This window comes from Urocitellus parryii, chromosome X (assembly GCF_045843805.1).
Source record: "Urocitellus parryii isolate mUroPar1 chromosome X, mUroPar1.hap1, whole genome shotgun sequence".
In the NCBI taxonomy this organism is placed as follows: domain Eukaryota; kingdom Metazoa; phylum Chordata; class Mammalia; order Rodentia; family Sciuridae; genus Urocitellus; species Urocitellus parryii.
In genome coordinates this window covers 77372831-77391259 of record NC_135547.1, presented here as the reverse complement: position 1 = coordinate 77391259, position 18429 = coordinate 77372831, and the positions used below count along the sequence as shown (strand labels likewise).

At 37.8% G+C, this 18429-nt stretch overlaps 1 protein-coding gene and 1 non-coding gene across 4 annotated transcripts in view; both read left to right on the top strand.

Annotated features, from left to right (window-relative positions):
* The window catches only part of Hdac8 (histone deacetylase 8), a 229219-nt gene that overhangs the window by 16185 nt on the left and 194605 nt on the right, over positions 1-18429 (top strand). The window lies entirely within an intron of this gene.
* LOC113200556 (U4 spliceosomal RNA) lies at positions 8414-8549 on the top strand. The gene has a single exon (XR_003303068.2). It is a non-coding gene; the product is annotated as a U4 spliceosomal RNA (small nuclear RNA).

Genomic DNA, 18429 nt, shown 5'->3' with positions numbered 1-18429 from the left:
TGGGGATTCACTGTCTTTAGGAAGGGATTCAATGTGCTAATTACATTAGAGGGAAGTGAGAATCCCACTATATGTCAGATGCTAAGGAAACAAAGAGGTGTATATAAGGTTATTATTTGAGGGCAGCTGGTACCAGACAAAAATATCACTTGTTGAATCCATTTAAAAATTGGACCAGCATTTTAAAGTAAATAGTAAAAGTGGCAGGTTTTGTTTGGGATGCTAGCTTGAATAACTAAAAACTATAAACAATGTTCTTTAATCTTATTTCATAAAATTGAGTACTATGTACAACTATGTGCTAATCATTACAACAGACAAAGAGTGTATCAAAGATTGATATTTTTTGTTTGGGGCCCAATATTTCAAACAAAATTACATGATACTTCAAGATGGTATGTTTTATTTCCTGAGAAACTTTTTTTTTTTACCTTTGCAAAAGCCCTCTGATAGAAGGGATTCTGGTTATTATTTTCTTCCTGAAAAACTTTTGCAGCTTGATCATTAAGAGGTTTGATTTTGCCAAAACATTCAACGATTTCATCAGTTTTCCTGAGGGCTTCTCCTAAATCAACTTGGTATTCAAATCACTGTCTTTTTTAAAAATTATTACCCATATTTATTTTTCTCCTCTTTAATTGTGAACTTGTCTAAAAGGTCCTTGTTGTGAGTTTTGTGTGCTGGCTTCATGATATCCTGCATCATTTTCTAAGATTTACAGTTTCACTTTGTGACAAATTTACATTGACTTGCTAGCTAATATATCTGACAACCCACATAAGATAAAATAAACAGATGGATGGGCTAGGTGCTAGCGTTTAAAGGAGTGGGTTGTTTGAGCTGAGACTGATATAAGTAGTCAATTCATTGGCAAATATTTTCATGTTAGAAGAGCTTTGGTATTTGTAGGGAACCTTAAAAGCTTGGTACTGCTAGGATAAAGAATAAATGCTCAGTAATAAGAACTCCCTGTATCAGCAAAGGTCTAATGCAGTGTTTTTCACACCAAGGGCTGTGGCTCATTAATGGTGCATTATATCAGCTTATGGTGATACAGTCATCATTTTTTTGATGTGAACATGGGTTGCATGAACTTTCAGGATGGAGTGGTGTGTATTTGTGTGTATGAGCCTGGTAGAGTACAATGACTGTAAATTTTGAAGACCCAGATATGAATCCAATCTCTACTACTTAATTAGTTGTATGTGTAGCACAGGATTGTTTCAAGAAGAGCATATGCAGAAGCACAGATTTATGAAAATGGGGGGGAGGGGCAGTGCTTCCAAGTCTGCCATTAAAGCTGGAATCACAAAAGCTGGGGTTGTGGCTCAGTGGTAGAGCGCTCGCCTAGTATGTGTAAGGCCCTGGGTTCAATCCTCAGCTCCATATAAAAATAAATAAAATAAAGTTATTGTGTCTAACTATAATAATAATAATAATAATAATAATAATAAGAAGAAGAAGAAGAAGAAGAAGAAGAAGCTGGAATCACAGGCTTGTGTAGGCAAGTGGCCAGAGGTAAGGTTGGAGCAGAATGAAGGGTTCTTTTACATCAAGCTAAATAGCTCAGACTTGATCCTTTAGATCAGTAGTTGTTAACCTTTTTGGTCATGGACCCCTTCAAATAGCTGATAAAACCAGTTTATATCTTCTCTAGTAAATGTACAAGTTTTTTTCTTTATAATTTCAAAAAGTCTAAAGATTTCCCAAAGCCTATGCATGGGTCCCAGGTTAAGAACCTTATCTTTAGGCAATAAGGAGTCACTGAAGGAATTTTTGGCTGGGAGGAAGTAATACTGTCAGATTTGCATTTCAGAAACATAACTCTAACAATAGTCGGCTAATAAATCAGGAAGAGAGATTATTGATAGAGAAATCTGTTAGGACCTTGCTGTGATAATCTATCCAAGATCAGATGGAAGCAGTAGTGATGAGCACAGAAGAGGGAAAAATTCAGGAGTCTGTTAGTAGATAGAACAGGTAGGAATGGTGACTAATTAGACACACGTGATAAGGTGGAAGTTTCTAGACCTTATGTGCAGATGGCTGAGTCAATCATGTTACCATTAACCAAGAAGACAGGGGTAAGGATTGCTGTGCTTATGTAATATTGCATTGAAGGTGTCTGTTAGAGTGCTGATAATAGGTTCCATCCCAGGGAGTCTCCACCTTAAACACGCATGTGAAATTTCTGGAGATCTTGTTAAAAATACAGATTCAGAAGATATGAGGTGGAACCTGGGAGTCTGCATTTATAATAAGTTCCCAGGTGATACTATCCATTGCCAACCTGTAGACTATACTTGGAACAACAAGAGGCTGGGGCTCAGGAGAATCTTCACTGAAAACACAGGATTGGGAGTTAATAACACTATAGGTGGTAATTAAGGAAATAGACCAAATCACCTTAAAAAGCTGTATAGAATAATAAGGGAAACAAAAAAAAAATAGTGAGCCTTGTGGAATGCCAGTGTTTAATGGACAGGTATGTAGCTTAGTGTAGAGCTTATACTTAGCATGTGTGAGGATCTGCGTTCCAACCCCAGCAACACACAAACAAATTTATAAAGGCAGGTAGTAAAAGAAAAGGCTACAAAGAATCTTGAGAAGGATGATCAGAGAGATTAGGAAGAGAATCCACAAAGATTTTTTATCACAGAAACAGAGGGTGAATTTCAAGAAAACATATTTGAATGAGTGACACTGTACAGCATTTAATCTCAACAGGGGAGATGTTGCCTCCAAAGGGAGTAAAAACTGATTGTTGAGGGTGAAACAACTTTGATGTTACAGTGGTTTACAGGCCTCCAAAGGACCACAGTACATAAACAAATATACATAATATCTGTGATATCAAAATTTCTTGATGGGGGATTTAGTTAGAAAAAGCTGTCTAAAAAGACTCCTTGGGATTGGGTGCAGTAGTGTGTACTTTTAATCCTAGTAACTGGGGAGACTGAGGCAGAAAGATCACAAATCTAAGGCCAGCCTGGGCAACATAGAAATGCCCTAAACAACTTAGTGAGAACTTGTATCAAAAACAAACAAAAAAGATGTGGTGGCATATATCCAGTGGCTCCAGAGGCTGAGGCAGGAGAATTGCATGTTCAAAGCCAGCCTCAGCAACCTAGTAAAGCTCTGAGCAGCTTAGCAAGAGAGACCCTGTCTCAAAATTATATATATATATATATATATATATATATATATATAGAGAGAGAGAGAGAGAGAGAGAGGGGGGGGGGGGTGCTGGGTATGTGTCTCAGTGGTTAAGCACCTCTGGGTTTAATCCTTGATACCAAAAATAAATAAATAAATATAGGGCTGGGATTATAAATATACAGGATAAATGTTCATAAATGTCCAACCAGTTTTTAGAAAAAAAATATTTGTTTTACTGTAATAGCCCATTAATAAAGGCTTTTCTAAATAGAAAAAAAGGTGAAATGGGGGTATGCCAAGGAGATAAGAAGGTGGGGGAATATTTCAGAAGGCCACAATAGCATTTATAAAAGCAGGGCAATGGAAATTTTTAAAAATAGTAAATAAGAAAAAGCAATGTAAAATAAAAAGTGGAGCAATGAAATATAGCTTGGTGGATTTAGGGAACTACCTGTAACTTCATATTGCTGGAAGGGTAAGGAAGGTATAAAGTGGATAATGATATAAAATGAGGTAAAAACATCAGAAATGGATCATGAAGAGCTTCATATATATCAGAACCACCCAATTGAAAAATGTAGGTTTCCAGGTCTCTCTCAGAGGTCTTGACTTGCTAGGTTTGATATGATGCATAGGACTCTGCACTTTATAACTCTAGAGGTGACTCTCACACTTTGAGAAAACCTGTTGGAAATGGGGAGCCACTGAAAAATGTAAAACTAAATTAGAAGGTAACATGGTTATATTTGTGTTGTATGGCGACAACTTTGACCAGAGTTATAGAGCGTGGATTGAAGGAGGCAGAGATAAAGAGACCAATTCAGGAAATAGCAATCCCATTGAAAAGGAATGAAGACCTGAACTGAGGCAGAGCAAAGAGACTAAGGAATAGAGAAAGATAAAGGCTGGCATGGGGAAGCTTTTAAAAATCAAGTATTAGCCAGGCACGGTGGCACATGCTTAAAATCCCGGTGGCTTGAGAGGCTGAGGCAGGAGGATCTCGAGTTCAAAGCCAGCCTCAGCAACTTAGTGAGGCCCTAAGCAACTCAGCAAGACCCTGTCTCTAAATAAAATATAAAAAAGGGCTGGGAACATGGCTCAGTGGTTAAGTGCTCCTGGGTTCAATCCCCAGTGCCCCTCCCCCAAAGAATCAAGTATTAATGATTGAGTGGATATGGGAGGAGATGACTGTTGAAGAAGATAATTCAGGTTTTAAGCTTGTTTGATTGAAGTCCCAAACAAGATAGGATAATATTAATAACAATAACTAACACATTGAACTACATGCTAGTCACTACCTTACATGCATTTTCTCATGTCTCCTTACAACAATATTAGGAAATAGGTACTTTTCTGCAAGTACAAAGAGGTTAAATGACTTATTTGAGTTTAGTAAGTGGCCAAGTTGAACATCAAACCAAGACAGTCTGATTCTTCCAACTGGATACTTAACTATTACATTATACTACCTCAATAAACAGGAAAAAGGTGGTGTGCAGCAAAGGTAATACCCAGGGAAATTGCACATCCAGATTTGAAGATGGGAGTAGAAGGTTAAACTGGAGAAAGAGATGTGTTGCCAGTATATCAAATAGTTGTGCACACCACGGAAATAGTAAGTTACTTAGGGAAAAAATAAAGACTGAGGAGAAAAAGAAAGTAGAGCCCAGAATCCCAAGAAGCCCCAATTTGTAATGGGAAAGTGAAAGAAGAGGTTCCAGTCAGATCAGCTGAAAAGTGAAACAAAGAGGGGTAACCAGATGATCAAAATAGGAAATGGTCATGGAATCCCAAGGGCGCAAAAAAAATTGAAAAAAGAAAAGAGCTCTCAGCAATGGCATGCCCTGTAAAAGGGCCAATCTAGGTAGGTAATAAAATGTCAGTCATTTTTGGCAATCAAGGTGTTCATGAATGACCTTGATCAGGAACTTAGAGAGTAATGAGAGTTCACCCCAAAATATTGAGGGGTGAGTTTGAGTAAGAAAGAAATAAAAAGGAGAGTAGCCAAGGGAAAGTAAAAGTTGAAGGATAGCTTGTTGGTTTGTTTTATTTTAAAATATTAAGAACATTTACAGGCAGAAAGGAACATACCAAAAATATGAGAAGAATAAGCAATGGAGCTAAGCCTCAGAGCAGGCAAGAGAGAACAGGGTGAGCGGCTGTCAGAGAAAAACCACCTCCTGTGAAACCAGAGTGAAAGAAATCAGGGAAGGGTGTGACAGGCGTGTGGGGGTGCCTGCTAGCAAAGTAGTGAAATGACTGGCTGATGGCCTCTATTTCTCTGTAAAACAGCTCTTGCCTTCTCATGTCACTTGTTCACAAACCTCTTTGGATCCTTGGATCTTGCCTTCTGTAGTGAGTTTCTTAGAAATTCATCTTGTCCCATCCAGATTCCCTTAAAAGAACTCGCCTTATCCATGTAAACATGTGCCAGGAGATTATTAAAACCCAGCACACGACAGTGACTCCCAACCTTCAGAATTTGTCTAGATGACATCTTGTTTGTTCACATTGAGGGACTATTCATCATCCTTCTACCACCCACTTCTGGTGACCCTTACCCTTTTTAGTTCAGCATCTCAACTCCCAATATATCCCTGTATCTCCTGACAATACAGGTAAGACCTATATTTCTAACTCAGCTACATCCTTCTTCCTCCCAGTTCTTTTATTTATCCTCTTGTCCCAAGACATTGCAGCCTTTAATCTGGCAGCATGGGATCTTTGCCAGCTAGGCTCCCTTTCCTGCATCTCTGCTAGAAAAGGAAGACAATGTAGTCCTGGAATGTGGTTGGTTTCTGGGATGTCCACTTGGGGGCAGTGAATGATAGAGTCATAAAGCTCTATACTGTGTCTTGGCAAGCTCTACAAGAATGTAGAATGAGACCTCCAGCTCTTAGTTACTGTCCACTTGGCAGTTAAGACCAAAGCTACTGGATCTATAGTCCTAACAGCTTCACCACCTTATGCATCAGATGGAATGTGAATGGAAGTGAATTGCACTAGAGTTCCAATTCCCCAAAGAACTCTATGCACAATATAACTCAAGTGACCTCTTCCTGTACCCCTTCTACCCCAGTTTCAGCCTTTTCAGGTAGATACCTGCATGGAAAGGAGGCCTGGATTCCAAGTCAGCTGCATTACCTCACCAGCAAGGATGATCCTGCCTTCATCCAGGGAGAGCATGTCCCTGTTGCGTGCTACTCATATGCATTCCATGCTGGCACTTGCAGAACAGGAACATCACTACATGGAATCAACAGGCCATTAGCAAATAGCCCAGATCATTCTCTTAATTCATCTACAACCCATAAGGCACAGAGCCTCTCCATCAAAAAATTGTTCAGCTGGCCACCAGAATAGGAATCCGCTAAGACATACTTTGTCCCTGTGGTACTCCACCCTCATTCTTTAAGGGATAAGATGTGTTCCTGTTGTTCTTACTGAACTGGGAAGATAATATATCACTGGTTCAGTGTCATACAGAAATTATAATTCCATTTTTTACTAGCTCCAACAATTATGACTTCTCTGTGCCTCAGGGTCCTCATTTATAAATTGGAGATAAGACTAGTACCTACCTTATAGAGTTATAAGGATTAAATGTGATGACTGCATTAAAGAGCTTTGCAAAGAGTCTGGCATATAGTAAGTGTTTGCTAAAAGTCACTATGTCCAAGACTGGTTCATACTCAAGGGGTCCTAGACAACCTCTCTAACTCCCTGTCCAGCTGAAGTTAGGCCTGGTATCACCACCCACGACACTTACACTTCCCTTTTTTCCATATGCCACTTCTGGCTGAGAGTACACTACTCACTGTTGCCCTTAAAATTCACATCTTTTGCTTTGTCAGTTTTTCTGCCAGCCTCTCAGTACCTCCTACTCTACCCTCTAATATCACAGAGAATTCCATTTCTAGGCAAAGCCCCCGTTCAGCTGGCCCCTCATGCTGCTAGGAAACAACTCATAACCATAATGCAAATACAAATACTGTCTGAGACAAAGACTTCCCTAATTGATAATGGTGACTTTGAGGTACCCCTGAATACCCAGAACTTGTCCTACTACCAAAAGAGCAGATGCTCTCTGAATCTAAATCAAGACCTATAAAGCAAAGCTTTTAGACAGCATCTTGGAGCAGTTTTCATCAGATCCTCCATCTCCTCACATTAGCCTTGATACTTTCTAAAAATAAAATTCAGGGAGTTCTTCCTTATCAAGACTATCCCATCCTTAGTGTAGTGATTATCTGAATTCCTTTCTCCTGATCAAAAGAACCTCCAAAACCAATTCTATAAGGCTCTGGCCTTCACAGAAGATTCCTATACAGCACTCCTGCCTCTATCCAGTGAATGAGATCTTGACCCCCACAAACACCAGAAAGTAAAATTACCTGGGAAATATTTTCATACATTCACATACTGTGATGATAGATTCTGTGGGCTAGATGGTAATTGAGTGATTACATTAGCATCAACTCTAGGCCAAGCCCCCAAATATGAAAATGATGCATTTGCACTATATTCTATTCTGCCAGAGTTTACATAGTGCTGTATAAGTCATAAGGCTTTCTGAAATGAATTCCCCTAGGATGATTAAAGTTATCAGCAGTCATCTACCACATCTGCATCTTCACTACCCCAGTATCCATTCTTCTTAAGAGAAAGGAATTTGGTTCCCAGACACAAAAATGACCTTCTAGTAGGTTAGGGCTTTGTTTACCCCAGCTCTGGCCTGTACCCTTGAATAGGGTCATCACCTTGCAAATGTAGGATGGGGGTGGGAGTATTGTCCTATTGCAGGAGGACCTAGGCACTTTGATCACCGTCCTTGCACCAATTCCCCTGGAAGTTGATCCTAACCAAGGTCAATTACCCCAAGAGGGAATAAGCATTCTTAGTGATCAAGGCCACTTTTAAGATAGTGAGACACTTCCTTTAAGAAAGACCGGCAGCTTGTGATCATGAGCTCAAACCATTGTAGCCTAAAGCAGCCTGGGAAGACTTGCAGAACTCAGAATACCAAGGGGGGAGTGGAAGTGGTAGCAGCCTGAGAATGTCACAACCATTTACCCCCAGCCATAGCATGGAGAGCAGGCAGATGTTGTAGGACATAAAGATCCAAGTCCATTAGAGGGCAGCCCATAGGCTTATGTTCGAAGATGCACCATGCTATTAGAATTGGGGGTTGTCTGTGCCCATGGGTACCATTGCAGCAGGCCAACACATCCTATTCAAACTTTGCATGTAATCTAGCTTTGCGCAGTGGCAGTATCATAGCCAATGAGGTTTATCCAAGGCACGATTATTGCTAATTCAAACTTTGCATGTAATCTGATGGAGCATGTTTCATAATGTGGCCTGCAGATTACCTGCATCTTTAAAAAAAATTATTTATTTATTTTTAGTTATAGAGGGACACAATATCTTTATTTTGTTTATTTTATGTGGTACTGAGGATCGAACCCAGTGCCTCACGTGTGCAAGGCAAGTGCTTTGCCACTGAGCCACAACCCAGCCCCAACTATCTGCATCTTAATCCTAAAGTGAAGATTTCTAAATCAGACCCTCTAGGGATATAGCCTAAGCATATTTATTTCTAACTCGTGCCTCCTAAGTGATTCCAGTACACAGCTAGTTCATGCTCCTGGTCTAAAGGGCCTTCTGTTTGCCCCACATCTGATATAACCTCTAAGGTCCCTCTATTTTTCCTACAATTGAAGCAAAGACAGTCCAAGATAACCTTCAGACCCTTGAGACATTGTCCCAATGAACTTCCTTGCAGATTTTCTGTCCTTCTACATCTATAACACCTTCAAACTGGTGGTGGATCCCTCTTACCCTATTAACCCATCAACTGCTGTCTTCTTCATCTTGAAGATTTAACCCTTTCAAAAGTGCCACAGCCATCTACTCTGCAGCCATCACCACATGGATTAGCCAGGTATGGGGGGGGGGGTGCAGTGCTATTGCTGCTCCAATGTATGACCTGACTGGTTAAACTCCTCAGGATTCATTTATAACAACTTGCTACATCCTTCCTCCCAGACCTCACCCCTTTATGGTATCTTGTCTTTGCCAGACCACTATTGCCCCAGCTAGTTGCTGGAACCATCAACACCCTAGAATCTGTTCAATACTTGGGCCACCCAAATCTGGACTTCCCCGGGAGCACATCCACTTAGCTTTCATCATGTAATAACATAGGGGTGAAGAGTGAGGACTCTTAAGCCACACTGCCTGAGTGTAAATCCCAGCACCATCACTTTGTAACTATATGACCTTGAAGAACTTATTTAAACTTTATTTTCCTCAATTCATCACCTATAAAATGGGGATAATAATAGTACCTACCTCATAAAGCAGTTGGGAGTATTGTAAGAACTGCTAATGAGCTAAACACATAGAATAGTGCCTGGCACATACTAAGCACCAAAAGTGTCTGCTGTTAAGTTGTATATTATTTATAACTGGATTATTCAGGTATGTGATACCAGTTAGATTGCCATTTGGCCCAGATCCATTTGCTCAGACCAAAAATTGGAGAACTCTTACCTAGAAACCTTTGAAGTGAAATTCAGCTGTCCACCCACAGACATCCTACCTCAGAAGCTCCTTGAACTTCATGCCCTTCCTTCTCCATGATCACTCATTCAATCTTTCACTGCCCCCTGGCATGCTTCAGCTACCTTGTATCCTGCATTTAGCCCCAGTAACTTAAGACTGAGAGACCAGTTGCTTCTTAAAAGAAGTGCTGGATTTCCAGCAACATGTGGTTCTCCTGTTGTCTGATTCCCTGGCATAGTTGTTCACCAAGAGCTAGTTTGATGGACTACCCAATGGGACATTGATCTGGTAATCCTATTAGAGGTATATTTACTCTGTTCAACCTCAGCATTGTCATAATTTCGGTGTAAAACTAGGAATGAATTATATTCTTTAGTTCCTGCCCCCTATCTTCACCCCAGAGCAGCTAGACTACTATGGTCATTCTCACTAAGAAAGGAAAAATATCAGAATGCTGTATCCAATGACTAGGAAAGAAATCATGAAAGTATAAATAAAGGTAGTGACAGCAGATGTAGAAAAAAGAAAAAATAACATGGAAGAGTGATCTGGGAGGTATCATTGGCAGAAGTTAGTGATTAATTGGTATGGAGAGTAAAGAGAAGGGAAATGTCAAAAATGTAGTTTCTTGCCTACACAGGTAGAAAATGTTTCCAGCTAAGATGGAATATGTCACAAAACATATAGAACCAGGTGTGGTGACATATGTCCATAATCCCAGGGACTCTGGAGGCTGAGGCAGGAGGATTGGAGATCCAGTCCCAAAATAAATAAATAAATAAATAAATAGAATGAATAAATAAATAAAGTAGGACTGAAGATGTAGCTCTATGGTAAAGTGCCAATTCTTTGTACTAAAAATAAGTTTTATATATATACTAAAGGATTCGAGAGAAATACAAGTGGTTAAATGAATAGATACGAAAAAGTGTCAGAGAGCATATTGGTTGGTGGTTGTCTCACTGACATCTTGATCTTAATATGTCCTAAACCAAACTACCCCATTCTTCTAATTGATCAAGTCAAACATATTGGAATCATGTTTGACACTTTTCACTCATGCCTCACATTTAGTCCGTTTTAAAACACCATTCATTCCATATTCAAAATATATCCATAATCTGTCATGCCTCACTGTCTCCAGCACCACAACTCGAATCTGAAACACTATCATATCTCTCTCTTGGATTATCACAACAGCCTCCCAGCTAGTGTTCTTGTTTCTAGCCTTGTCCATCTTTGGTCTGTTCTCCACTCAGTAATCAGTGATTCTTTTAAAATACTAGATGTGCTCAAACACTATATAGAGCTCAAAACACTATATGTGCTTCCTGTTTCACTTAGAGTAAAAGCCAAGGTCCTATACAATATCCTCTTTTCTCCTCTCTGCAAGTAAAAATATTATTCTCTTCATTTCCTCACTATTCTCTAGCCACTGGATTCCTTGTGTCCCTTGAACCTACCAGGTAGTTTCTTACCTCTATGCCTATGCCTTGCTATTCCCACTGACTGAAATGTTTTTCTCCCCAAGAGAATTCCCTTCACCTCCTTCAAGTCTTTGCTCAAGTAACACTTTCTCAGTGAGATCTTCTCTGACCACATTTTAAAATTTAGCCCCAAAATAGTATCACATTGCCCTTTCAGTTTTACTGTTCTCCATATCATTGACAATCTGAAAAATTACTGAATTTATTTGTCAATTATATTTATTTTCTGTCTTACCCCACCACATACACACATACTAGAACATAAGCTTCATAGAGGTAGGGATTATTGTTTGTTTTATTCATTACTACAGCTTCACTACCTATAACTTTACCTGACACATACTTAATCTTCAAAAAAAACATGTGGGAGATGAACAAGTGTGAAAGTTGTTGGAACGGAGACATAAGAGTGGAAAATATTGGTTTCCAATCCTTTGGGGGTTACCAGTCTCATGATCTTACAGTTGAGTTATTGAATGTCAAAATATTGGGGAAATAATGAATCATTTGAAATTAGCAAGATTAGTTCATGCCTTCTCAAGGTAGGCTTTCAGTAAGTATTTGACTGACTCAATGGTAATATCTTAACGTACTATCAAATTATCAGAACCAGGAAAAAAGAGATTGACTTATTGATTACACAGAAATTAGAGTGGTACTAAGTCAGATAAGCAGTAGGTAGGTCCCAGCATATTGAACATTAATAGACTGTGGGCTCTTGTATAAGCCTTGCATCTTAACCAAGAAACCACTAGAGGGAGCTCAAGGTTAAATCAAGAATGTTCTCTACTTAATGAAATTCTATTAACGTCATTCACATTTCTATTTATTGATCTGGTGTTCATCTAAACTGTCTCATCAGTTCAGAGTGTTCTCCTGAGCTAATTTCTTTTATCAGCCCAGTATCTGCCTCATGAAGTCTTCAATAAATATTTATAATTCGAATGGAAACCACAAATGTTAAAATCAACAGATTTTCACCTTGAAATCTGTTTTACTAATTAACTATGGTCAGTATTTCCCTTGAGAAACCATCCTTCAGTGTTCATAACCTAGCTGATATATAACACTCATGATCCTTGGTATTTAAAGAATCTTAAGGCAAGAGGAGACTTGGATTTAGAGTTTGTGTGCTTTATTTGTGTAAATGATAGCATCAAACAACCCGGTATATTGTGGTGCCTGAGCTAGAAGTCCCTAAAGCCTGGGGCTGGACTCTGCCCCACACCAGCTCCTCCTCCCTCCCTCAGGAGGGGCTTCCAACTGATAAAGAATGTGGCTCCCCTGGGCTTGCTTGACCCCATGGAATTGTTAAACTCTACTTTGCACATGGAGATTTCGCTGCTTGAGAAACCCCCACTGCTTACAATGTGCTTTGGAGCTGTAGGGTTGTTTGGGATGAGGAAAGTTAAACAGACTTTGCTTTATTATCTTAAAAATACATTGTCCCCATTGAAATTCTCTGAAGGAACTTCAGTTTCTGGATTTTCAGCTTTCTGAGCTGGATTCCTGAGGGGTGTGGAGTCCTTGACCTGTTGTCATCTAATGGCTGATGCCTCTGACTGCCCTTCAACTGGGCCCTCAGTATTAGGAATTTTTCGTTAGTGGAATAATATCAAGTGATCTAAAAAATATATAACTTTTTAAATTGCATAAGATTTATTAAAACACATAGATATACAGAAAAATTGAGCAGATAGTACAGAGTTTCCATATGCTCTGCAATTTCCTCTACTGTTCGTACCATACATGGGCATGATACATTTGTCATAATTAAGGAAGCAATATTGATACGGTATTACCTACAGTCCATAGTTTATTCAGATTTCCTTAGGATAATAATTTCCTCCTGGTACTGGCGATTGAACCCAGGGACACTCTACTACTGAGCTATTTATTTTATTTTATATATATATATTTTTTTATTTCAAGACAGGGTCTTGCTAAGTTGCTGAGGCTGTCCTCATACTTTTGATCCTCCTGCTTCGGCTTCCTGAGTTGCTGGGAAGATTTCCTTAGTTTTTATATAATGTCCTTTTTCTGTCCCAGGATCCCATCCCAGGGTACAACATTACATTTAGTCATCTCCTTAGGATCCTCTTGGTAGTTAGTTTCTCAGACCTTTTTCATTTTTGATGACCTTTGTAATTTTAAAAGTACTGGTCATAATACTTAGCTTTATGTATTTTTTTAGTTGATTTAATAGAATCTTTCAAGTAGCCTGAAAAATACAACCCATTTTGATTGTGCTTTCCAGCTCTTATTTTTATTTTTAAAATAGTTTTTCTTCTGAACTCACCAGCATCTATTTTCATAAATCTGAACACTTCCTGAAGCTGGTCCTTGCTACCGGAGGACAAGTGTTTCTAGCATTGGTAAATTTTTCTAATACCATGTACACACCGGGGTACACCTTCCTGTTTGATGTCCGTAGTCAGCAAACCCATGCTGATATTATCTTGTCTCAGGAGACATAAATGGAAATCAAAGGTGCAAATTGAAAATATGTACTATAACTAATGAATATTTTACTTTCTATTTTCTTTTAATTCCTGAACTATAGTAAAAGTCTTTATATTCTTTTTCAGCATTTAAATTTATAAACCAAGAACTCTGTAGAGGAAAAGAGGAAGGAATAAGTTACTATATGTTGGTCCATAGCTTTATCTTAATATAATGTTCCTCCCCAACTTATCTTCAATATATACCATCTTATCACCAGGATAAAACTCAGCCTTCTTTTTTTCAGCATATTTTCAAATATTTAACATGGATTCTTACACAACTAATACTAATAAACTTACTTAGAAATCTAGCAAGCTACATTCACTTCTTAACTGGTACTTGCTAGAATTTGGAAAAAATTTTCTTATGAGGGTTTTTATTTCCTATGCCTTTTTGGAATTTAATAAAAATAAATAATTTAAAAAATTAAAATTAAAATTGCTCTTTAAATTCTTCTGGAAATGGAGGAGGGGTTTTGAGGTGGTGCCTAAATTGAGTGGAGTTTAAAAATCTCTGGTCTTGTCTGATGTACCTTAAGATAACAGTAATAATAAAACACACAGGATAGATTGAATCAAGTGGTAATTATGGACTTCATTTCAAACAACTAAAAATACCTAAGAGATTATTACAGCTTCCTTTAGGGAAGTATTTTGAAAGTTGTTAAGCTCTTATTCATGTCTGACCAGGAATCCTTATCAGTGAATTTACTATAGGATGGATATAAATTCATAAAGAAGGAAACATAACCCCAGTTAACTTCAGATATTTCTCTTTTCCCTTCAAGGCAAAAAAAATCAAATAAAAATATTTTATAATTAACAATAGCAATATTTCCTAAAAATTTCTCAGAAATGCATGCTAATTATAGAAATATGATATAAATAGTTGGAATTCAGTTCATTCACAAGAAATAAAATTAATGATTGAGAGTAATAGTATAAATTGTGGAACTTTTAGAACTGTTCAGATAAATGAATAATCTTTTCATCCTGTTCAATGGCAAACTTTGGAATATGCTCAATGTTGAATGCAGGTCATTGAGACTGAATGATTTATCTGTTACCTTACTGAAGTGTACTTTTGTTTCTGATTAAAGATTGGGTTTTTTCAGGCATTATCTGTAGCTATTTAACTCAGGTAGTTAGAATATAGTGCTGATAAGGCCAAATGCATGATTTTATTTTAGTCCTTGTACAAACCAATTGGTTTTCCCTTACTCTAATGCTACTATTGGCTGCACCGTTTCCCTTGGCCAGCCATCTCTTCAAAAGCATGTCACAAAGGAGGTTAAACTGGCAGATATTGGTTGCTAAATGTTAATCTATCCCACCTTTGGTAAAACAGCTCAAAGCCCCATCTCTTGATGCTGTGTCAATTATGTCATTTCCACTGCTTTCCTTTGCTGTGTTGTTATGAGTATCCTAAAATGCACAACTATGTCCAATGCCTGTTTCGTTTTATATTCTATTAGCTCAGGAAAGATTTTCATTCCATTGAGCACCAGACTGTGGGGTATATTTTTGGAAGCAAGTGTAGGTGTACCAGAGCCAAAAAAGGTTGGGAACAACTGTAGACAAACTGATCTCACTGTTCCTAGAGCTGCCAACTCTAGGCACAGAGCCCTTAAAGTGGACTATAAATGTAGAGTGGGTGGTTAAAAGAAAATCTATTATGTGCAACTGATTTCTGATTTCCCACAATCAGGTGCATGTGTTTTGTGTGCATGCATATTTTGTGTGGAAAAAAGCAGGTGTGCACAGAGATGATTTATTTAGCTGTGTAAAATCAGAATTTGGGTCTTAATGAAAGAAAAATTCTGAAATGCATAATTAGAATGTTAATACATTGGATTTTTTAATAAATGCCTTCAAATGTATCATGATAACATTAATGTTAAAGGAAGAATGTATTGGATTTTTTGGTGACAAAAAAAAAAAACTGAAGCGGAGAGATCTAAATGACCTGGTTCCTACTCCAGTTTCTATCTGTACTTCTATAGAATATGTACATCTCAAAGAGGACTTGCTTGACATAACTGTGAAATGAAATACCAGAAGGATTTCTGGTTTTTAAGTTTCCCTCATTGATAGAGGAAACAATGCAGTTATAAACACCCAAACCTGATCTGTAAAAGCTATTGAGTCAGTTCTCACAAGAGTGCTATGCATTTGACAGCAATGTAAACTGGGCCGCAGGAGTAGTGAACAGGGTGTTAGGAAAGGGAGCCCCCAGACGGTATTGTAACAAGGTTTGGACATTAGACATGGAAACGTCAGATTATGTAATGTGTTAACCAGTCACAAGCTACAATGGCACAAGCTAGGACTTGTTAGCTTATTTTTCCTTCCCTAGATCATTATATCCAGCAGAGAGGAAAAGAAAGAAAATGTGTTCTAATAGCAACTTCAGCACTGTCTTAAAGATCAAATACAGGTGTGTTCCAATTTAAGAAAACTCAGGAAATAAAAAGTGCAGGTTGCCAAATTGATAGATACAAGAATATTGGATAGAGTGTTCATTTTATAGAAGGAATCTTCACTATGACAGGATTCACCTACTGAGTTCCTTAAATTAACTTCCCTAGTGAATTCAAGATTTGATTTACTAAGAGTTAATTATCACATGACTTTACAGAAATGTCTCTATTATAAAGCTTACCTGAGTATTACTATTTGTAAAATATAGATATTTTTTAATGCATAGTCTATGCATCAACATAAAGTAAAGAGCAGACTTCAGAGACTTTTGCTTTCCTGGCTTATTTTATTTTTTTGCAGTACCATATGAGCTGTGTATATTTTCTTGTAGGGCCAAGCACAAAAATGATTGGAAATGTTGTCCAGAGAGGAGAGACACAAGGGCACTAAGGGAGGATTAGAATTAGGTGGATAAAAGATATAAAAAGAAAAAGAACACTGAAAATTTGGCCATTTCCAATTTCTGGGAAAACCAGCTTGCTTTTCATCTCTGGTATACCTCTCACCTCTATCAGTTGAATTTTTTCCCCTGATGATCTCCTCTAACCATTCCTGCTTTTAAACATAGAAATTACACATAATGGAACAAATAGCATCATTTAATGAAGCAACAATAGAAGTACCAATACTGCATTCCTGGAACAGCTTAAGAGTTTGATCAGCTAGTACTGGAAATCAGGGGAAAATGTACCTTGTTTGAAAGTAAGAATACAATTTATTAAGCACAACCCTGGATCTTTATGATCTACAGGCTTGAGTGGAGGTGCTCTTAGAAAAACAGGTTACAGCCAGAAAAATGGCCCTGTCTTGATCTGCCAATAACCATGGAAATTTACAGAAGTTCCAACAACTGCAGCTCTGTAGAAAATGGTGGAAAGAATTATTAAAAAAAAATTCAGAGCTCCTAGCTAATTGCAGTTAAACACCCAAAATATATGAGGTGAATAAATTTCTAAAGACCATCTTCCCACATCAGAAAAATCATCAGCTGTTTTGTTCATCCTTTCATGTAATAATCAGCATATATCAAGTTCCAGGACTATCATCTCTAATTCTAAAGGACAGAATATACATTTCAAGAATCATAACTTTTTCCATTTATTTAGATCACCTTTAATTTCTTTTAACAATGTTTCATAATTTTCAATATATAAGTCTTGTACTCCTTGTAAATTTATTCTTATGTATTTATTCTTTTTGACAAGTAAGATTTCCCCTACCTCATTATTTGATCAATTGCTACTATATAGAAATGCAATTGATTTTCTTTTTCTTACCTAATTGCCCTGGCTAGGTCCTCCAGTACAATGTTGAAGAGAAGTGGTGAGGGTGGGTGTCCTTGTCTGTTGCTGATGTTGTAAGGAATGCATTCAGTCTTTCACCATTTACTATAATGCTAGCTGTGAATTTCTATAGGTATCTCTTATCTGGTTGAGGAAGTGCCCTACTTCCAATGAATATTTGTATCACAGAAAAGGATTAGATTTTGTCAAATGCTTTTTCTGAAGCTATTGAAAAGATGATGTGATTTTAGTTTTTTATCCTATTAATAGGTTATATTACATTGATTTGCAAGGAATGCAAACTTGCATTCCTGGGATAAATTCCAGTCAGTCATGGTGTATAATCCTCTCAATGTCCTTGCTCTATTTGGTTTGCTAGTATTTGGTTAAGGACTTTTATGTCTGTATTCAAAAGGGACATTGGTCTGTGGTTTTCTTTTCATTTGATGTCTTTGATTATGGTGTCAGGGTAATAATACTGACCTCATAAAATGAGTTGAAAAGTGTTCCCTCTGCTTCTGTTTTCTGGAAGACATTGTAGATAACTGGTATTATTTCTTTCATGTATGTTTAGTAGAATTCACTAGTGAAACCATCTGGGTCTGGGCTTTCTTGCAAAAATTGACAGGATGATTCTTGCATTCTTATGGAAATGCAGGGGAACCAGAATAGCTAAAATAATCCTGAAAAACAACAAAGTTGAAGGATTCACACTTCCCTATTTCAAAACTTACTGAAAAACTACAGTAATGAAAACAGTCAGTTGCTGGCATAAGGATATAGATCAATGGAATGGAGTTGAGAGTTGACAAATAAGCCTATACAAGGACTGGGGATGTAACTCAAGAGATGAGCATAGCTTTGCATGCCTGAGGCTCTGAGTTCTACCCCTGGTAACAGAGGAAGAAAAAAGAAATAAACCTATAACATTTATTATTAACATGGTCA